The sequence below is a fragment of the Octopus bimaculoides genome, chromosome 19 (assembly GCF_001194135.2).
Source record: "Octopus bimaculoides isolate UCB-OBI-ISO-001 chromosome 19, ASM119413v2, whole genome shotgun sequence".
In the NCBI taxonomy this organism is placed as follows: domain Eukaryota; kingdom Metazoa; phylum Mollusca; class Cephalopoda; order Octopoda; family Octopodidae; genus Octopus; species Octopus bimaculoides.
This window is the reverse complement of record NC_068999.1, coordinates 20685377-20691855: the sequence shown is the minus strand read 5'-3', so window position 1 is coordinate 20691855 and position 6479 is coordinate 20685377. Positions and strand designations below refer to the sequence as shown.

Below are 6479 nucleotides of genomic sequence, written 5' to 3'. Positions count from 1 at the left end.
ATATATATATATATATATATAGTACACAACAACTTTCTTTTTCTTGCCCCTCAGTCTACCTAATCTGATGCTATAGTAGGATACACCTAAGATGCTACGGAGGAGACTGAAACCGGAACCATATGGTTGGGAAGCAAACTTCCTATCACACAGCCACGCCTATGAATCTTTAGATAAATATTGTTAACATCTCAAATCAACAAACACATTGACCAGAAATATCGATTTGAAATTTTGGCACAAGGTCAAAGTAACTAGAAATATTAAAATGTCTTAATCACAATTTTGTAAGCACGCTGGCGAATTCTAATTATCTGAAATTCTAATCCATGCCCACAAGAATATATATTCTAATTGTAATCTTATCAGCAAATTGACTTGTTTTCTCGAAGAAAATCATAAGGCAAAAAACTAGTTTACTGTGTCACGGTGTATGGAAACCTGGCATCAGTTTCATAGATTTAACTGTTAAAATACTCAACAGAAACTAATATCGACTCGGGCACATTTCATAAATCACAAATCAGACACAAATCAGAATAGTTTAGTGAATGTATCGCTTTCCATCAATAGCTGGTTTGTAAAACTACCAACAGATAACTTAATATTATTTTCCAATTTTGGCACAAGGCTAGCAATTTCAGAGACGGGGGTAAGTCGATAACATGAACCCCAGTATTCAACTGGTATTCATTTTATCGACCTGGACAAGGTGAAAGGCAAAGTCGACCGGCGGGCTAAAGATTCTGCCAGCTTATCGCCTTAAACAAATAATTTAATAATAATTGGAAAACTACATATTTCCGTAAAAGAAAGCACGGTTTGTTCTCTCAAATTTGCACTTCTAAATAATTTAATTTTTTAAAATCTAGGTCTAAATACGTAATCGATTCTCATCCTTCATATAATTTTGCAGACCTGTGTTATATATTTAGGCCAATTATTACTCTGAATCATTATTCATTCATTTTTTCCCTAGTTATTCGAAGTATCGCACTTAATATTAATCACAACATTAAGAACTACAGAATGTATAAATCAACATATTTTGTTTCATTCTCGCTAAATGAAACTGAAAGTAAGGCAAGAGGAATTTTCTAAAGAAAAGTACTTTCTCATATAGGCAGAACAGCAATCTAGAGAAGGAAGTTCCTGAATTTTCTCGACACCAGTACTCATCTGGTACTATGTCTTATTGATCCGGGAGGCATGGAGTACATTCTCTTAACTATATTTGAACTGAGAGCCTAATAAAATGAAAGAAATATCGCAAGATGTTTTATGCATCATTTTAAAGATACTGCTGAGCCAACACACTTTTTAAACGAAATAAAAGCGAAAGTAATTGAAACTTAATCTTTCCATAGGAAGATTATTTATGAACAAAAATTATTAATTCTTTTCTTTAAAAGACTTAGCTAAGGTCTTATAGTTTACATTTCATATAGAGTTCTTTATTTTTTAGTTCATATGTAATAGAAAATATCTATACAGTCTGCAATAAATTTTCATTAAGAATTCAGCTTAGCGAGTTAATTTTATTTAAATTTAATCTTCAGACATCCTTAAAAAAATGATTTTTCATCTTAATAAAAATATGAATTTGTTTACATCTTTACATCGAAAATTCAGCCATTTTAAAAGACTAGATTTGTATAGATTTCCAATAATAGCACAACAGTAATATTGAAATATCACTTTTTCTCGGTTTGCCCTAATATTCTCTATTATGAAAGGACAGAGATTTTTTTTGTTTATTATTATGATATAAATCATTAGAATAATTTATATAATCATGCTAAATTGTCCCACTTATTTCATCACAAATTATCACTCAACATTCATAAGCAGCAAAATAATTACTACTGTGGTGTGGTGTTGTGTTAAAATATATTGTTAATCAAATCCATAATCGTTCCTTTCTGAAACGAAACTATTTCCTGGGTAAATACTCTTGGGAATAGTGGGCATCTTAGAAGTCCTTCTCGCAGACTTCATGTGTTTCTATGTAAAAAATATTTTGGGTTCTATTGTGAGTACATAAAATAATGCCTTCAAATTCTGGCAGAAGGGTAGTAAATTTAGGTGGGTGACTTAAGTCGATTATATTGACCCTAGTTTTTCACTGGTATTTATTTTATAGACCTCGAAAGGATGAAAGGCAAATTTGACCTCAAAAGTACATAAAATAGTTTCTTTGTAGAGGAAGGCGATCTAGGATGCAAATTTAATGACGACTTGAAACTGAGCCTTCAGATTCGGTCCAATGTGGAGAAACGATTTATTTTGTGATGATTGATAAATTCGATCTCGTGGAATTGATTTGCTTTCTTCGTCGATTAGCAATGATTGAGAGAGGGGAATGTAAAGTTTATAGTATCGTTTTTATGTTTGTTGTTATTGACCTGGGATGACCAAGGTTTGTCATTCATTCATTCTGTTGTTAAACTCTAAAACATAAAAAAAAAACTCATTTGATGGACATCAAAGACAACCATATGTACAGTTGATTCAAACATTTCCACACTGGAGCCACTAAAAATGGATTGTCTTGTGTAAAATGTAGCGATGTATTTAGGACTGTCATTAGTAAATGAGATGTTGTGATGTTCATGCTATATTTATCAATAACTGGGTTTTGAAATGCTATTTTCTCAACCATACACCATACGTTAATGTTTTGTTCTTAGGTCCTGATGTTTTGTTATTGTTAATGCCCTTCTCTGCAGTAATTAACGTAATTATTTATTTTGATTAATCTTAAACTTAATGTGTACAGCTGATTATATTGTACTGTCTTGTCTTCCTATTATTTTATTGCTAAGGGGAAAAAAAAAGAACCTCGATTTAAAGTCGGAAAATAAGAAATATTGCAATCTGTCTTGACAATAGTTGTTTTTACCATTTCATGATGTTTTGACCATCTGTTTTTATTGTCCTTCATTACTGAACAAGGCAACAGTATTTCTCATTAATTAAAATGAATTTTTGATTATTCACTAAACAGATATTTTATATTTGATTGAATGGTGCCTATTTTTATCTACCTCGAGTTAATAATAAATGAAAACTATAATAAGAATAGTGAAAGAGGTAATAATAATTGAGTTGGTGCTAGTATTACTGGTGGTGGTAGTCATCGTTGTCGTGATTCTCACCATGTGGAAATACTGTTTATATTTAGTTCTCTTATTAATCCCATTATATTTTCAATATTATTTTATTACTTCTGTTGGGAATTTCCGATTTAATCATGTTTAAGTCGCTCTTACATGCAATTACAATAAGAATCGTTGTGGTGGTTGTGTGTTCTGTTGGAAAGATAGGAAATAACACTGCTAAAATAGTTAATGTTAGGAAGTGCTAGAATTTAAAACAAGTCTTATAGTTTCTATCAATGTAAATAACTCGTAATAATGGTTATTAAGGTCATATTTCTCTCTGTCTTAGGCTTTAGTGAATAGGATATATTTAAATCCACATTTCTTCTGTTTACTGTCCACTCATCGTAGTCTTCCTCTTGTAAATGTAATGTTAAATATTTTCATAATCTACTCGTCCTCCTCCGTTTATTTCCATATGGACACTTTATTCAACAGATTGCTTCATTAGTTCATCATTTTAAAGGGTTTTGTGGCTCTCTTAACATTAGTCATGTGCAGACAAATCTATAAAATATAACAATGTGAAATGGCTGGAAACATAGAGAAGGTACAGACTTGTTATCAGGAGCACATATTTACGTTCACAGAATTTGTGGACAGAGCACCATCTTACAGTAGCCCTTGTGGTATCAAATATACTTCTGTACAGGTTCATATCTGATAATCCAGCAACTACACATAAGGTCATTATACCACCAAAAAGTATGAAAGGAGAGTAGAAGGCAAAAATGCAAAAAAAATGCAATTATTGGGGAAAATTATTGCCCTACTTTTTTTTTATAAACTCGTAATTTCTTTTGTGTGAAACACTGGAATACTAAAAGATAGAAGTGAAGAAGGATAACTGTTCTTTTGTTTCTTCATCAGGTGTAAGACTCTGAGGAACAGGGATTCCAAAACTTTACCAATTTTAGTAACTGTGACTTTTAGTGTGTCAGTCTAGAAACCAATTATTTCTGTCTGTTTTCCTTTCTTCCAAAAGTAGTAATGGAACTCGTGTTTGCCAAAGCTGAATGAGGTAAGAAAAATAGGATAAGAATAGCTGTGAAGTTGACTGACAAGGGTTTAATTATATTGATTGTGGAGTCTTACTGAAACAGATTCATTTGTTAAATATATTGAAAAATGCTTTATTTTTTCATTTTAGAACTTCACTTTTTATCTGATACTGTTTAACTTGTTTTTCCCCATTGTCTGAAACAAAGGCAGATTTCCACACTTATTAATAACCACATGGAGTGTGTGTGTGTTGGGGGACTTCTCTTAATTCCTTCATAAACAGCACAAAACTCATGTTTATCATCTTATATATTCATAATCGATATAGTTATTATAGTTGAATTTGACAAACAATGGTTGTAGTAGAAGGGATAACTAGCTGTAAAATGAACTTGTTTTGCCAAAATTGACAAAAATAATCTTGTGTATGTTCATAGAGGTACATGGTTATAATTAACAAATCTACACATAGAAAATTGCTTTAAGATAACGACTGATTGTCATCACCAAAAGAATTTTGTTCTTGTCTTTGTGACAATTTGTGAAATACAATGTTGTTGGTTGCAAGTTTTCAACTGGTTATCTGGCAAGCTCACTAGTGCCAGTGTCACAAAATATGCACCCTGTACACACTGTGAAGTGGCTAGCATTAGGAAGACAATCCATAGACATTGGTGCTTGATGCAACTCTCCAGTTCATTGGATCCTACCATCATGGAAGACGTATTAGATGATGATGAGGATGACATTCATTGCTTCACTGCATTTGTGATGAGAATGAAAAGTGTGTCAAGATCAGTATGCTGCTGCAGATGTGTGCATGTGCACACACACACATGCACGCACGCGCGAGATCATGCAAGAACACCACCTTGAAGCTTTTTTAGTATTAAGTCTGCTACTTATTCTAACATTCTCTTTTTTCACCAGACCACTAATGTTACAAGGATATAAACAAATCAATACCGGGTATCAAGTATAAGACACACACACATGTACATGTGGGTGTGTTCCTGTGCAATTTCAGTTTACCAAATTCTCTCAGAAGGCATTGGGCAGCCCCAGGCCAGCCAATCCCTTGTAACAAGATGTCCAAGATGCTGCAAAGTGGGACTAAACTCAAGATCTACAAGTCTGCTGTCTTCTCTCTTTTCTACTGTTACTATATTGGCCTTTGCTCCTTGGGACTGGTTGGTCTTATGCCAGCATCAATCAGATATTCTTTACCCACTTGTCTCAAGTCCTCTCATTACCTTTCTGTGTGCAACACACCCTTGTCCCACACAGACCACTATTCCCAGAACATCTCCCTCTGCCTTTCCCACAGGTGTTGACTTGCAAAGGTCAGCGACCATGGGCACAACCTCTTCCTGTTCCTGCTGACCTAAGCCCCTCCTTGCTGCCTCCTGAAGTGTATGCTTCTAAGTATATATATGTGTGTATGTCTGTGTGTGCATGTATTATTGCTCAAACTTTAGGTTAGGTCTAAGAACTTTTGTTAGCCTTTGCTCAGAAATATATTTTGACGAATATTAATATAGTGTCAATTCTGTGATTTAACTTTTATTTCTGAAATAGTTGAGTCCTTTTACCATAGAGAATTTCTGTTCTGAAGAATTTTTGCTTAAAACCAGCATCATTTCAAATTAGTTTACTATACCTCATATTCTGCTTTATATCAGCCATGAATATTTCAATAAATCTATTTTAAGGATATGTTTCATGAGTAAATCCTGCTGACAACCTGTGCAGTTGTTTCTTCCAGATATCTTAGAAAAGTAAAATTGTGCCAAAAAGGTGAAAGAAAACAAAAATTTTTTCTTACATTGGTGTGCACCGTATATCTTTTCAGTTCATACTGAGTAATTTAACAAACAAAAGAAAGCAGCACACAACTGATTTAGTAGGAGTTACATATTTTTAATAATAGTTTGACTCAGCTCTACATGACTTAAATTTCATGGACACATAGAACATGTCCATTTTATCATCAGATGCTAGGCAGAATTTGCCAAGCACTTATGAGATAAATGTGCCCTAAACACACACATAATTTAAGTCATGTGCAGCTGTGTCAAACTGTATATTATTATTATACTCCAAAAAGAGTGACTTTGAAGATTCATCCTGGTAGCCTATCTCTAAGTATCTCATCAAGGCAAGCAGATCAAAATTTTGAAGTTATTCTTCTTGTAAAAATATAATAAATATGTACTCTACAAACATTATTCAGTAGTTCTTCAGTTTAATGTTAAATTGTTTTTAAAACTTGACTTAAAAACAAACATTAATACTATATATATATATATATATATA

At 32.8% G+C, this 6479-nt stretch overlaps 1 long non-coding RNA gene across 1 annotated transcript in view; it reads left to right on the top strand.

The window, feature by feature from the left end:
* LOC128250119 (uncharacterized) overlaps positions 1 to 6479 on the top strand; it is a 43099-nt gene that overhangs the window by 18801 nt on the left and 17819 nt on the right. The window lies entirely within an intron of this gene.